The following is a 16224-nucleotide window of genomic DNA, read 5'->3' as shown; positions in this document are numbered from 1 at the left end:
ACCTAGCACACGGTTTGCAGAAGTTTATGTGGGAAGAAGGGAACTTGTGATTTCTTAAGTGTTGCCAAATCATTTCTTGACTGTGCTTTAAAATTTCAAAACTGAAATTCAGGGGGAGAAAGTTATTTATAAAATGATTTAAATGAATGATACAAATACAACACATATGGGGTTGTGTGTGTGTGTGTGTGTGAATTTGTGTATATTTGGGTGTATGTGTGTGTGTAGTGGGGGTGGGGGGAGATGGCTGCAGGATCCTCATCAAAATGTTAACATGGGTTTGTTCTGGAGAGCAGGATCAAGGGAAAAGGAGGGAGAGAAACAGGGACATTTTTTCTTAGACTTAGAAAACTTTGGTGTGTTTTTGTAAACTTTACCACACATTTGAAGTCAGTGTAGGATTGCCCAAACTCATCTTTTGTTATATAATGCAGCGAAATAACATTTGCTTTGCTCCATCTGTGTTCCACACGTTTCCAAGACAGCACAGAGCAAGGTGGGTGTGGGTCCCCCACGAGGTGTGGTGCAGAGAAGGAGTCTCACCCCCAGTGTCCCCGCAGTTCAGCCAGCACCTAGCCCATGGTAGAAGCTCAATAAACATCCAGTGAATGAGTGAGTGAGTGAGTGACTGGATGAGCATGGGCGTTCATGAGGCAGGAAACGTTAATTTCTTTTTCTTTTTTTTATTTTTTAAAGATTTTATTTATTTGAGACAGAGAGAATGAGATAGAGAGAGCATGAGAGGGAGGAGGGTCAGAGGGAGAAGCAGACTCCCCGCCGAGCAGGGAGCCCGATGCGGGACTCGATCCAGGGACTCCAGGATCATGACCTGAGCCGAAGGCAGTCACTTAACCGACTGAGCCACCCAGGCGCCCAGGAAACGTTAATTTCTTGATTCTGTCAGATAAGTGAACAGGATTTGGGGCTCTCAGAGCCCCTCCAAAGGTCTAACTATGCACAGGGGCCAGCAAACTGCAGCATGTTGGCCAAATCCAGCCCCGGGGTGGGGGGGATGGGGGTGAAGAATAATTTTTACAAATAAACATTTGCAATCAATCTGATGATAAGGAACACTAACCTTAAACTTCAGTTACACAGAATGTGATCATCCCCCAAAAGAATTCCGTTCTTGTCATTATTAGGCCTATGTTACAAAAAAGTGCACTCGATTATTATATTTTGAATTTTATCAATTAAATAATCGTGCAATGTGTTTTTCTCTTATTATGTAAGTACCTACATCATGTCTTTAATGTGCCTCTTGGCCCACAGAGTCTAAAATATTTACTTTCCCGAAAGCATTGGTTGACCCCTGACCAAGAGAGTCATTTGGAATGGGATAGTATGTGCTTCATCTTGCCTGACACTGGGGACAGGGTGGGGCGGGGGTGATATTTTCGTGTGCGCATGTGCACGCGCACGCACACACACACACACATTGTATCATTATTATTCCCCCCTCCCAGGGTTCCCATGACACCAGGGAACACAGACTGTGGCTTCATGGGCTCCCCCGAAGCCTTCATGATAGTGAGCTCAGAGATCTCATCTACCTGCCACCAGTCTCTTGGTTTCCCTTGAACCATTTGCTCCAAAATAAGGTTTGAAAAAGTAAGTAAAGGGGCGCCTGGGTGGCTCAGTCGGTTAAGCATCTGCCTTTGGCTCAGGTCATGATCCCAGGGTCCTGAGATCACTTTGTTTCAGGCTCCCTGCTCAGTGCGGAGTCGGCTTCTCCCTCTCCCGCTGCCCCCTCCCCCTCAATTGTGCTCTATCATTCACTCTCTCTCAAATAAATCAATAAAAACTTAAAAAAAAAAAAAAAGAAGAAGTAAAAATGACTGCCAGTAATGGGCTGAACTCCAGGCTGGATTGCTGGCCAGCCTTTCTAGAAAAGCCAGACACACATGCCCTGGCTCCCCGGCCACAAAGTGTCAGCCGATCACAGACCAGTCAACTGGGCTCCCGTCAAGCACGGCGCACGGTTGGGTGATACTCACGCCCAGTCTGGTCAGTGCCCGCGCCTGGCAAGCTCGGGAACATGGGCCACTTACTCAAATCAAGTGAACCGTCGCAGGTGTTTCCACCCAACCAGTAACCATGAAAGAGGACAATGACATTGACACCAGGGCAGGACAGTCACTGCAAACTGGAAGCTTAGTCCCATGTGGAAAGTGGCCAGAGGAGCGGGCCCTCTGCCTGAGCCCCAAACCTGGCTCTCAGTGGCCAGGCCCACTTTCCCTGCCTTGCCCTGCGTGGGTCCAAAGTCTCGGCCCCCCCTTCCTTGTTCTTCCCTTTGCCCCCCATGCTGACACAGGTCTTTATTTCAAAATGGAGATGATCTGTCGTTAAGTGCTCCAGTCAGGCAACAGCACGTCCCAGATGAACCTCCCTGAGCCTCAGTTTTCCCATCTCTCAAGTGGGGATAAAAACACCAGTATCTTCTTCCTATGGTGGCTTTGAGGATTAAGCCAGGCTCGTGGAACCCTTAGGACAGTACCTGGCACAGCCAGTGTCATCGCTACTCCTTCGTCCTGGGCTTCTCGCTCCCCTGGGCTGTTGCCCACAGCGGGCCAAGGGAGCCACGGTCGGGGTGCTGCCCGCGCCCCTCTCCCTCTGGCGTCAGTGGGCACCTGAGCAGTCCCAGGGCAGCGGATGGCTTCTGCACATCCAGGCCACAGCGAAGTGCCACACAGGGAAATCCCGTGGAGCCCTGGAGAAGGCTCAAGACCTAGGACAGCACCAGGTACCTGCCATCAGTTGTGTGTCCGAAAAAAATCAGCATGGAACATAGAAAAGGCTACAGTGGGAGGAGTCATGGAAAAGAACCCTTTAAAAGCAATGGATTTGGATGAAGACGTGCACAAGAGGATTCCTCTACACAAAGGCCGATCTGATGTGAGTCCATCCTGGCTTGAAATTGAGGTGCAGAGCTCCTGAGGGCACGGCTGCCATGGGCCAACGTCTGGGAGCCCCACTGCAGCTTCTCAGGGCGCCTCCAGGCCCGCGGCCCCTCCCTGGTCAGCGCACACACCGGTGACGTGGGCCGCACGTAGCGGCTACTGTCCATCTCATGGCCCTCCCGCACCTGTTCCCACAATTCCATAGCTTTTCCCCTACTCCCCCTCCCTCCCTCACTCCCGAGTCCCTTAACCCACCCTCCAGAGCACTCTGTTAGCACTCAGACTTACACCTGCTCCATTATGCTCCTTCCCAACCAGTTCTTCTCCATTTGTACTATTATTTCTCATTTCAAACAAAAGCTTAAAGTGCTAGTCTATACAATACCTCAATACCCATCAGAAAATGGCAGCACTCTGGATGAAAAAGTTAGCTAAAGGCACTCTTCCTATGGCCTATATAGCCCCAGATCAGGGCACAGAGGTATGAAGAGGGAGGGCTGGATTACTGCCTCACTTGGTCATATGGCCAACTACTCTTGAGCAGTGGACAACCTGCGCAACTGTACATGGTGGCTCAGCTAAACCAAATTGAAGCCTATTTCAGCATCATAAATAGAACTGTCTCCTTTCAACAGCACGTCTGACCGCACAAGCAGGGCCAAGGCAAGGTCTTGCAATCCTCCACAAATTCCCTTCTTGAGGCAGTCCCAGGTTGCAGACCAGTTATCTGAAAATCTGGGTCTTTCCATCCATTGCAACGCATTCCTGTGTTTCCTGAAGCCAGTGTCTCAAATAATGGGCCAAAACACCACAAAAAGCCATCGCCCTTGAGAGCTGGAAGGGCCACCTTACTTCAGGGCTGTGGGAACTGAAAGCAAAGGTCAGGAGGGCAGCAGTGGTAGAAGGGAGCATGGGAACCCACCACCCCACTTCTGCTCTGTGTGCTTTCAACTTCTCCCTTCACGAATGCCCTAAGTGAAAAGCCAGACAGGATCAAGCCTCCCATCCACGTTTTGAGAAGAGGATGAGGGTGAGTTTTCTGGCTCCCACCAACTCTGTGTTCTTACTCCCTACCTCTTCTGCTAACAGCTCATCATCATCATACAATTTCTCTCTCCGGTGACGCACTGCGTGTGTCCTGACGTCCCTTCTGGCTGTTCCCGGTCCGCCAAAGCCAATTCAGGTGTTGACAGGGGTTCCCAGGCCAGAAGGGATTAGGGAGACAGAAAGGCCTCATAAGACATTTCCCAGTGAGAGTCCTCCCCCCACCCCCCGACCTCCCTCCGGTGGGAAGGGGGCTCGGAGGCGGTCACTGCTTCAGGGAAGGGTCGGCGCCACAGGACCCGAGCAAAGAGCAGTTGCAAAAGTTGCAGTTGAGTTCTAGATGTTTGAAATATATGAAACCACACATAAAACGGCATTTCCTTTCCCTGGACAAGGTTTAATTTATCCAGCCTGAAGAGGAGGGGATGGTCAGAGAGGAGCCTGACAGAGAGAGAGAGACATGCCAGCTGGGTCTCAGACAAGGGCCTGGCCTGTGCTAAGTTCAAGAGGAAACTCAGAAGCCGCAGATAAGTTTTGGGAATGAGGAGCAGGGGAAGCAGTGTCTGGAACTTTCCTCACTACCTGAGAGCGGTGGGGAGCACGGAGGCAAAGGAGGCCTGACACGGCTGTGCCCTGGTTTGCTCTAAACCCCACAGCATCGTGGAGGGAAAGGCTTCCGAGAGGGGAGTGAAAGCTGGCTGACACAGGGGGAGGCTTTCAAGGTCAGGTGGTGGGGACAGAGCGAAGGAGGGGCCACAGTTGAAGGAGTTGGGTGATGAAGCGAGACCATCCTGTGTGATTGTTCCATTGAGCCTGCAGTCACATGGAAAGGTGTTTATAGCTTGTAAAGCTTTAAGCCTTAGCCATCCTTATCCATGACTAAAGAGGGGGGTGGCGAGGGGGTGAGGGGTTTTTTTAGAAAGTTAAGATATAAAGGGGCTCGGTCAAAAATAGAGCTTATGGCCGGGGGCGGGGGGGAGGGGTGGGGGGAGCAGGACAGAAAGAACCATGCGGCAATGGGTTGGTTGGAGACGTCAGTGGGAACCCATATTTAGCTTAATAGATACTGATGGACAAAGGGAAAAAGAATTTTGTTGCTAACAGTTATCCCTGGTATGATGTGTCAAGAACGGCACTTCACCTCTGTGGCTCTTCCTCCTCAAAACCCATAACCCCGGTCTCATCATGAGGAAAACATCGGAAAAACCCAAATTGTGGGGTACTCTACAAAATCCCTGACCAGTAATCTTCAAAACTGTCAAGGTCATCAAAAACAAGGAAAATCTGAGTGACTGTCACAGCTCATAGGAGCCTAAGGAGATGTGCTGACTACATGGAATAAGGTATTCTGAGCGTTAGGGGAAAACTCATGAAACCCAAAGAAAGTATGGGGTTTAACTAATAATAACGTATCAACAAATGTAGCATAGTAATAGAAGATGCTAACAACAGGGGAAACTGGGTGCCGGCTCTAAGGGACTCTCTGTGTTCTCTTTGCAACTGTTTTGTAAATCTACAACCAGCCTAAAATAAGAGATTTGTTTAAACACTAAAAAGAAAAATGACTATATAAACTGAGCTAGGTTAAGATTCTCTGTATATGCAAATGGGTGTAAAGATATATAAAATCAAAGGTGAATGTTCCCACTTAAAACAATACAAGAAGACAAACAGCTTTTTCCAAAGAAAAGCACAGGCAGAAGGTGTGGACATTCGTGATGTGTTGTTTCCCCTCCAAAGATACTTGATGTGACTTTGTAATTTAGAAAAAAAAAAAAAATTAGGACAAACCCAAATGTTGATCAATAGGAGCATCAGTAAATAAAATGTTACCTCTGCACAACGAGTACTGCGGGGGGGTGGGAAGCAGAGGGCAGATCCACAGATCCAAAACAGAGGGCTGGGTGGATAAACGAACCGTTCCAACTCCCCAAGGGCAAGGCCCCTTCCGACCCAGTCCTCCGTCTCCCCTCCCAAGTGCCACGCACAGTGCCCCCATGGCACCCCTCCACCCAAACTTGGCTCCCTTCTGGGACTCCTCCAAGACTCAGTTTGGACTCCATCAACTCCGAGTGGCCTCGTCTAAACTGCACCCCCCACCCCAGCCGGCGGGGCCTCATGCTCTGCACTCCCAAAGGGCCAAGCCATCCTTGTTGCCCTTTTTCCAAAGTCTTAGCATACGTTCACTGATTAGTGAGTGTCCCTGGGGGCAGGGACTTCATCACTGTATCCTCATGCGCCCAGCCCAGGGGCTGTAGCATAGTGGCAAGCTCAGTCGAGGTTTCTGGAATAAAGGGAGGGAGAGTCGGAGAAGAAAGGAAGGGCTCCCCAAGCCGTAGCTGAGCCTCAGTAGATTGGCCCTTCCGAACTTGCTCATCTCTCCCAGGAACCCCTGATGGAGGGGCTGTGGTTGTGCTCAGTTTTTATAGGAGGGAACTAAAGCACAAAGAGGTTAAAAAAGTCAGGTTACTCCGGCTCCAGAACTGTGCCCTTGACCACTACCGGATATTCCACCAACAGAAAGGATCCCGGGGACCTATAAAAAGTCACCTAATTTGGCAAACAGAAGCTGACCCGCGACATTCGACAAAGTCGTTTTGAGAGCAGAAGACTCAAAAGCCAGTTTAGAAGGGGTTTCACAGCAGCAGGCGAGGCAATCAGACCCGATCACCGGGCCCACGGAGCAGCGAGCCCGGCACACCGCGGAAGCTTCCCGAAGGAGGGCACGGGCTGCCAGCATCTCGGCCGGAGCGCCCATCATCAGCAGGGCCCCAGAGGGCGGCGATGTGAGCTTCTCTGCAATCCAGAGCCCAGCTCTTGCCAACTCTCCCTCTCCGTATGCTCAGACCTCAGCCCTGCTCCTGAGTTCACGCGACCGCCCTCGCCCGGTCCTGACTCTGCAGCCTTCTTCACCTGCCCCCCTGCGCCCCACTTGGGAGAGTCACGGGAGCTTGCCTTCGGTGAGCCGGTGCGCTCTCGGCCCCCCACTCTGCCGGCCCGCAGAGCAGGTAGGCGTCCTCCACACCCCTCCTGGCTTCCCGGGCACCCCTCCAAGGCTCTCCCCATCTACGGCCCACATTCAGCTTTGGTGGGGGTTACGGTTTCCACTTTCAGAGGAGGAAGCTGGCTTGCAAAGGTTCAGTAATTTGCCCACATGAACCGACAGCTCTGCGGCACTTGTCACATCCTGCCCTACACTCGATGTGTCCGGGTCCATTTTCCACTCTGCCAGACTGCAAACCTTTTGAGTCCGAGAGCTGTTTTATTCAGCCAGCATGGCCCCAGTGCCCGTATCAGTTGATAAATGGGGAAAAATGGAAGGGAGACACAGAGGATTAGATCAGTAAAATTAAGGGAAGTCATATATATATACACACATATATACATATTTATATATATATACACACACATTTATATATATATAAATCTTTCCTGATTATAATATTACCACAGAGTTCTAAACATTCAGATTCAGGAATGTACAACATAGAAGCTGAAAGCCCTCCAAATTCCACCCGTCAAAGAAAACCAGTAGTAACAATTTGGTGTATGATCTTGAAGATACTCCCTCTGCGTATATGACCTGGCATTACAAGCAATTCCTTTTGCTTTTTTTTTTTTTTTAAAGATTTTATTTATTTGACAGAGAGAGACACAGCGAGAGAGGGAACACAAGCAGGGGGAGTGGGAGAGGGAGAAGCAGGCTTCCCGCGGAGCAGGGAGCCCAACTTGGGGGGCTCGATCCCAGGACCCTGGGACCATGACCTGAGCCGAAGGCAGACGCTTAACGACTGAGCCACCCAGGCGCCCCGCGTTACAAGCAATTCTTTTGCAAAACTGGGATCAGACGACGAGTACTACTCTGTACCATTTTTTCCACCTAGCCTTGTTTTGAATTTGTAGTTCTGTCTTATTATCATTTTTAATGGCTCTGCCGTGCACAGTGTACGGATGTAACATTTTACTTAACGAATCTCCCATTGATTGACATTTGGATTTTGCCTAATTTTTTTTTTAAATTACAAACAATGCCACAACAAACATCTTTGTAAGGAAAGTAACAGAACCATGTTCCGGGAAGACGAAACGCCTGCAGAACGGAAAAGCGTGTTTGTACAACACACGGGCTATACCTGATGGAACAGGTTTTCCAAGTCGGCAAAAGTCATCGAGCCCAGAGCAGGCTGGGCGGGGTTTTCACTTTCCAAGGGGAAGGAACCCCTATGGGAGGCCCACCTCTCCTTGAGGAATAAGATAGGCATCTTGGTGGACGGGCTCTTTGGGGGGAGAATCTCATTTTTGTGCGAAGGTGCGGAAGACCGTGACACCAAACATTCTGGTGTGGAGGGGAGGGCATTGGACAAAGTGCATGTCGGGGAGCCTCCGGTGTCTTTGGGATGTAGGCGGTCACGTTGGATACTTGGGGGTGAGAGCGTCTGCTGGGGGGGAGGGGGTCAATACCAGAGCCTGAAACCATGCGGGAAGATTTGGGGAACAGCCAATTAATTCAAATAGGAGGGCACTCTGAAAACTGGAGAACAGTCTGTTAGGTTGGAGGCCCAGGGCTCCAGTGGAGAGGAAGACTCCATAAAGTCTTCCCCTGATTCCTCACCATCTCAAGTACCTCTTCCCCTCCCCCCACCCCCAACATGTTTTCTTTTCTCTTCCCTTCGAATTCGCTTTTTCCAGTCTCCAACTCTCTTACAGGGGTGTTCTTAGAGTTGGAGAAAACCATTTTTGCTTCTTCCTTTCTGCATCTGCACCCCAGGGGATTGCAGAAAGGCCTTCAAGGTCAGAAATTACTTCTGGAAGATCCAGCCAAGGGCAAAGGTGTTAATAACCATCCTGCCACCAGGTGGCGCTCCCAGCCCAATATTTCGGATTTCCTGACTAGCAGGCCCAGTCATTTGTGTGTGATAAAGTATACAGGAGTATGAAAATTTAAATCACTGTAAAAGTTAATACAAATCTGCACGTGTATAAAGGCTTTATTCCTAGTTTGGGGGCAGTTTCAGTGAAGGCAGCACAAGTTTCTAAATAAAAAGAATTGATATTCACGATTTGGCCTATGGGTCTCAAAAGGATTTGAGATTTAAGAAATGCAAACACTGCAAAACAAGAAACTTTTGCTCCCCCGTTTGGGAATAGGTAGAGAATTCTAACTAAGCGATGAGCTAGAGAAGGCTTAATTTTATAAATTTTAAGTGATAGGAAATCAAGCTCAGACTTCCCAATGCATATTCTAAGTCCACTTACTGAGTTTGATTTTGAGAAAACAAAATCCGATTTAGGCAGGTGGAAAACACTCACGTAGTTGAACGTGTGGCTAGTGTATGTGGTGTGAATGTCTACCCCCTGCGATGTGCAGAAAGAAACACTGATTTTCTAGGACTCAGTTTCTCTTCCATCTCTGAGCTTCACCCTACCGGACTCTCCCGAAGCCTAAGTCAGCCTTGGGGAGGCCTGGGGGAGCCATGCCTCCCAGGGCTTGCGCGCAGTTCCCGGGTGTGATGTAATAGTTTCAGAGAGGTGTGCGCGCGCGCGTGTGCATGCACCATCCATTTCATAATCATTATGCACATGAAGTTGGCACATTCCCTCTTTTCTCAGAATGAACAACGGGCCTCCCTGGCCCGCCTCTTCCCTTCCCTCTTCAAAACGGGTGGAGAAGCAGCTTTCTCCCCTTGCCCTTCCTGGAGACCCAGATGTCCTCGCGTCGCCTTACCTCCCCAACACCCCCTATGATCCCCTAAGACCAGTAGGCCTCTAGAAGACAAAATCCAAATAACTTAGCCCGCACATGTCCCCCAAGGCAACGTGCACAGAGCCGAAGGTCAGCTTGGATGGAAACAAAGGAAGAGGGGCAAAGGGAAAGAAAAGGTGACATTCTCAGTTACTGTCTACCAGTGTCACCTCAGCACCTAAAGTGGTACATATAAACTGTGCCCAGGGGACAGCTCTGTAAAGACGGGTCTTTAGATCACTTGGTAGGGGATCATCCGGCTCTTATTTAAAATGCAGCCATCGGGCGCCTGGGTGGCTCAGTTGGTTAAGCGACTGCCTTCGGCTCAGGTCATGATCCTGGAGTCCCGGGATCGAGTCCCGCATCGAGTCCCGCATGGAGTCCCGCATCGGGCTCCCTGCTCGGCAGGGAGTCTGCTTCTCCCTCTGACCCTCCTCCCTCTCATGCTCTCTGTCTCTCATTCTCTCTCTCTCAAATAAATAAATAAAATCTTTAAAAAAAAATAAATAAAATAAAATGCAGCCATCAGGACTCAAACGTATGGACCCAGGAGCTCCAGGGCCGGGCCACCGAAGCCAGTGAAGTTTGGGGACCACTCAGGAGAGCACGGGTTTTCAAAGTGTGGTTCCCGACCCAGCAGCGTTGGCATCCCGGGGGCCCGGCTTTTAGAGATGCAAATTCTCGGGCTCAACTCCAGACCTACTGAATCAGAAACTGACGTGGGATCCACCTGCAGTGAGTTTTAATCAGCCCCTCGGGTGACTCCGCTGCGTGCTCAAGTCTGAGAAGAGGTTGTCATAGAGCAGTTATCCTGAAGCCGCCGTTCTCAACTGTGCCTGCATCCTGGACTCACCTGTGAGCTTTCACATCCCAAAGCCCTGGCTATCCCCCAGACCAGTTCAACCAAAGTCTGCGTACGTGGGGCCCAGGCATGGGGATTTTTAAAGCTCCCTAGGTAATTTTAAGGGGCAACCAAGGTTAAGAACCTACTAGGACAGGTGGGCGAGCCGATATCCAAATCTCTGTGGCTGTCTCACAATAAATATGTCCTCCCTGGTGAGATACCCTGGTATTATCCCCAGCCTGAGAATCTCTGCGGTTACAACCCTCGTGATTCATGGGACAGAGTCATCTCCCACCTGTGTGTTTGCGTGGACTAAAGGCTTAAACGTAGGAACCGAAACCGTAAAACTCCTTAAAGGAAACATAGGGGGAAGGCTCTTTGACATTGGTCTTGGCAATGATTTTTTTTTTTTTAGCCAAAATCACAGGCAACAAAAACAGAAATCAACAAGTAGGAGCACATCAAACGAAAAAGCTTCTGCCCAGCAAAGGAAACCATCAACAAAATGAAAAAGGCAGCCTACAGAATGGGAGAAGACATTTGCAAACCACAAATCTGGTTAGGGGTCAATATTTAAAATACAAAGGAACTCGTGCAGCTCAACAGCAAAAACAAAAACCAAACCAAAACAAAACAAAACAAAAAACAAGCAAAAAACCCACAACACAACAAAACAAAAAACCCAATTTCAAAAAATGGGCAAAGGAACTGAATAGACATGTTTCCAAAGAAGATACACGACCAGCCAATATATATATGGAAAGGTGCTCAACATCACTAATCACCAGAGAAATGCAAATCAAAATCACAGTGAAGGACGGAGACATGTCCTTTTTGCCCTTCACCCCTTCCTGTGCTTCTCACGGCAGACAGAGTGACTTGCCATGTTGGCCACAGTGGGGAAATGGTCTCTGCTCCTGCTTGCTCCTGTCTCCCGGCTCTTCTTCTCTTGGGACCGTCTGCCCATAAGCAGAGTGTACCCTGTCTTTGCTTCCACTGCCCTAAATTAGCTCTGTATGGCAGGAAGTCCTCACTCTGGCTTGAAGGTTTGCATTTCTGTTTCTCGACCTATGCCTGGGTGGGTCACCTCAGCTGAGTCGGGGTATTGGAGAGTCACAAGATGACAAGTCCAAGCTCTGGGCATCAAATTGGGCCAGTGCTGGATCTGAGCCCCACCTGGCGCCAGTGTGTCTTGCTCAGCTGCCGAGAGATGTAAGTGACCTGGTCCCTCAGACACCAGCAATCCTGAAACCTGCAGACTTTCTGAGTGGAATTCGAAACGGCCAAGTGAGCTTCAGCAAGGCTGGGCGTGGTTCGACTTGGGCGACCAGCCCCTCTTATGGAGAGATTAAACCCTGCACATCACCGTCTCAGAAGAAAGCACTTTATATTTTTGGATATAAACCTTGATATGGTCTCTCTCAAGGAGGCTTTTTGAATAAAGTTTCACGAAAACAGGCTATATCAGGAAAAATGTAAACTCCCATGTGACAGTGAAGACCAATTATACCCAGAGTTAGGGCAAGTATCAGAATTCAATTTTGATTCTTACAGATAAAGGACCATCGGGCGCTTGGGTGGCTCAGTCGTTAAGCGTCTGCCTTCGGCTCAGGTCATGATCTCAGGGTCCTGGGATCGAGCCCCACATCGGGCTCCCTGCTCCGCGGGGAGTCTGCTTCTCCCTCTCTCTCTGCCCTCTGCCTCCGCCCCTCCCTCTGCTCCTGCTCTTTCAAATAAATAAATAAAATCTTTAAAATAGAAAAAAAAGAACCATCACAGGGTTTCATATGTTTGGATTTTCTTATTTTTCTTCTTGTAAGATCATAGGAAAAAGCAGAACTGGGGAAATATAGGAACTTGGACCAACAAAAAGGGACTTTCCTCAAATAAATTTTAAGCAGGAAGTGGTCAGCATTCTCATGGTTAGATAGAAGATTAGGGAAAATGAAAAATTATATTTAAAAAAAGCCTACAGAAATGAGCTCTGGGTATCTGAGACATTTCTGGAAAGTTTGATAGATTTACAGCCAAAGAAAACAAGAGTAGACCAAACAGTGATTGAGAATAGGTAATGAAGGGAAGACCTAACAAATTGAGTGTCATTCCTTACATGAAAAAATTTTAAAACAGTATATGAATATAGTACATGAAATGTTGAGCATAAACTTTATACACAGCAGAAATGGTTAGTAGAAGAAAATTCTCAGAATCTGTGTGCTTAAAAAAAAGATTAAAACTATTCACCGTTCAAGAATATAAAATCGACCATATATCTAAAGTAATAAACTAAAAATAGTAATATAAGCTAATATTTATGGAACACTTGGTAGATATCACACCCCATGCTGAGTACTTTTCTTGGATTATATCACTTAGTTTTACAACTAACCCATGTAGAAGTTAGACTTAGCAATTCTAATAACACACATACATACACATAAACACAAATATATACACCCATGCATATATATGTATGTATATACACACAAAACCACACATATATATGAATGAATATATATATGCCATATACATATGTGTATATATATATATATATATATATGCATGTGAGCATTCCATCATCTTTGACTTGGTTAACTTTGTGGGAAGTGGGCATGGAGCACCCAAGCATCATGCCCACCCAGGGACAGTGCTCCTGAACTCACAGGTCATTAGGATGAAAAAGACCACTAACTCTCGAACTATCAAGTCTCAGCAGCCTTCAAAGATGCTATTTATGGACCGGTGGGGTGAGAGTGGTGGCAGGAGAGAATGGTTAGTGGTTAGATTATTCAGAAATATGAGTGGGGGGTGCTCAGCAAAAGAGGTTGAGAGTCGGAGAGCCAGAGACAAAAATAAGAGGGATTCCATTTTTGCTTAAACCAAAGTGTAACATTGGGGGCCACTGTCTATGAAAAACAGAAATGTGTCATAGGGAAAGAGGGCTGCTCAGGTTTTTCATCTACACCTGCACTTGCAAAGGGAAATGCATGACCCCCCAACTTGAGACACCAAGGCAAAGCAAGGGAAATAAATGCTCAAAACCAAGATTCGATAATCTATGGTCTTCAACATTGTTTTATATTGTCCTCTCATCAGTAAACAACATTTAACATACATCCTTACATATTTCTGTATTAACGCAATGGGTATATGATGAAATAGCCACAAACACACTTTTGAAAAGATGATATCTATTTTTATATTTTCTTCCTACACCTCACTTTGGAGACCCAGCTGGGGGTGGCAGGAAATGAACAGCAACAGCCATGAGGTTCCGCTAGGTGGCGCTCTGCACCGTATACATAAAACCACGAATTCCGTCAGATAGTAGGAAAATTATAGCAAAGGCGCCCTTTAAATTGTGAATATAAGCAGCTCTATCTGTCAGGACGTAAGGGACTGTGAATCCAGTTGGCCACTTACCCGTCTCTACCTAAATCTGTCCCGTGTTCTCGTCCAAATTGTCTTCACATTTTAGCCTTGAACACATTTTAGCCTCGAACAATCCTATGTAAATTATATCCCTCCAAAACAAGTGCCTAGGGGGACCCTAGCAGCCGGGTAAGAGCTCTGAGGGTTAGACACAGAAGGAGAAAGAGATACTGAGCATGCCTGGGGGAACGCGGGCTTTCCTTGCTGAAGTGACCCCTCTATTAACCGTCCCGGGTGTCCCAGAGGAAGCTGCGGTCCTTCCCAAACTGGGCTCTGCGGACCAGCTGCGCCAGAGGCACCTGGGCTCGTTTTAGAAACGTAGATTCCTGGGCCCCAGGGATCAGGCTCTCTGGTGTGGAGGCCTGGAATCCACATGGTTTCCAAGCGCCGTAGGTGATTCTGGTCCCCAGTAAAACTGGAAAACCAATTGGACTGGTGGGACAGAGCTGGGTCCGTTTGGGGTGGGACAATGTCCGTCCTCGGTGACCTTGGGTAGCTGGCTTAACGCCTCTGATCTCACCTACATCTCTGCGTTAACCCATCATCTTTAAGATGGAGCTCCTAATACTAGCCTCAGAGAGGCAACGTGAAGATTTAATGGAGTAAATGAAGCATTAATTTGCATTCACTGCTTAAGAAATGTGAATTCCTTCCCTCCTCCACACCCCATTTCATAACACTGTCCAGGTACCAGTAACTTCATCTTATACTGTTCTTCCTAAGATCCTCCTCACTCTCCCCTTGCCCTGTCATTCCTTTTGGGGGCCTTGCCCTTGGGAATGGGAGCCAAACTCGAGACTGTTTCAGATTCATTCTCTCCACTCAGAACACATTTCCTGTGTTCTGTCAACTGAGGTGGCCAGCTCTGGGGAGTTGATTATCTCACAGATTAATCCATCATGATGTGTTAATGGAGAAGAGTCGTGTGTTAAAACAATAACTGGCAGGTTATAAATTAACCGGGTATTTCAGTTCCCGTGGTTCACGCGAAAGGCAACTGAATCGTGGGAAATGCAGGCCTAGGACAGAGAGGTGGGCGCTGGGAACCCTTGTATTTAAGGTGACGGAGGCCTGCTTGGCGGGTTCCCATATGGACCTGGCCCTGGGGCGGGGGGGGGGAATTACCCCCTGTCCCGGGGGTGCTACAGGTCAGGGGACTAGTTCTAATTTCCAAAATAGAGTACTCTGCTTAGCAGTGTGACCCCTAGACAATGAGACTCAGTTACAGGTTCATGGAGGTGTTACTACCCTTCTGCTCAAGATGTCGACTCATGCAATTCGCCATGATGGAAGCGCCTAGAATCTACGGCCCAGTGCATTGCGTCAGCCCGTGAGAAGGGAAGCAGTCACGTGTATCATACAAGACAGATGGGGCTTCCTAGCTGGCTGGGCGGTCTGCCCACCTCACCTTGCCCCACTGGGGGGCTCTAGGGCGGTCAGGAAACTGCCACGCGGCCACCAGGACTTCCTCTCTCCTTCCAGATCCTACCAGCCTGTTGCTGGACCATGCTCCTCGTGAGACACCGGAACTCAGGCCTCCTCAGCCAATGTGAGTCGGGGCTCTTCCAAAACAGTTAACGTAAATCTCCAAGAGGGAGAAGGGATCCATATAAATGTGGAGAAATACAACCACTGAAGCCTATGGCAACCCTGTTAGAAAGTGACTAGCATCCAAGATGAAGGTAACCTTAAAGGCAGAGGACCAGATCTTCTCCGGTTTCTTACCTCAATGGTTAAGATTTGAGATAAGGAGAAAATGAATTTGAATGGGGCAGAGAGTCCGGCCAGCGTCCCCTGGGGAAGGTCTCACGGAGCCGACTGTACAAGGTCGCGCTCACCGAGGCAGGTGGCGATTTACTCTGGGTGCGTGGCAAGGAGATCTGGTTTTACCCAACACTACACACCAAACCACCGCTTCCAGACAGAAGGATCCCACCTGCAGCCACTGCTCTTTCTCTTCACTCGTGTGCATTATCCGAGGCTCGCTGTGGGCGCATAAAGCCAAAGAGGAAACTGAGAGGCAGGGGAGGCAAAAGAAGGAAAACGCTAAAACAGCGTGAGCCCGCCCTGCTGTCTGCACGAGCGCGTCGTGACCTGGGGACTCTTTCTCTTCTACCCTTCCCTTTCACTTTGTTGGGTGGGTGGGTGGTGGCTTGGTCTCCTGTTCTCCTGCATCACATTAACTCAGTGAAAGGAGTTAATTTTCGGTCCTGGGGCTCCCCAAAGCACAGCCCTTTTTGACTTGCCCTCCCACACTGCTG

Source organism: Mirounga leonina, unplaced genomic scaffold (assembly GCF_011800145.1).
Source record: "Mirounga leonina isolate KUSES-001 unplaced genomic scaffold, KU_Mleo_1.0 Mir_268, whole genome shotgun sequence".
In the NCBI taxonomy this organism is placed as follows: Eukaryota; Metazoa; Chordata; class Mammalia; order Carnivora; family Phocidae; genus Mirounga; species Mirounga leonina.
The sequence above is the reverse complement of the archived record's forward strand: the minus strand, read 5'-3'. Positions refer to the sequence as shown.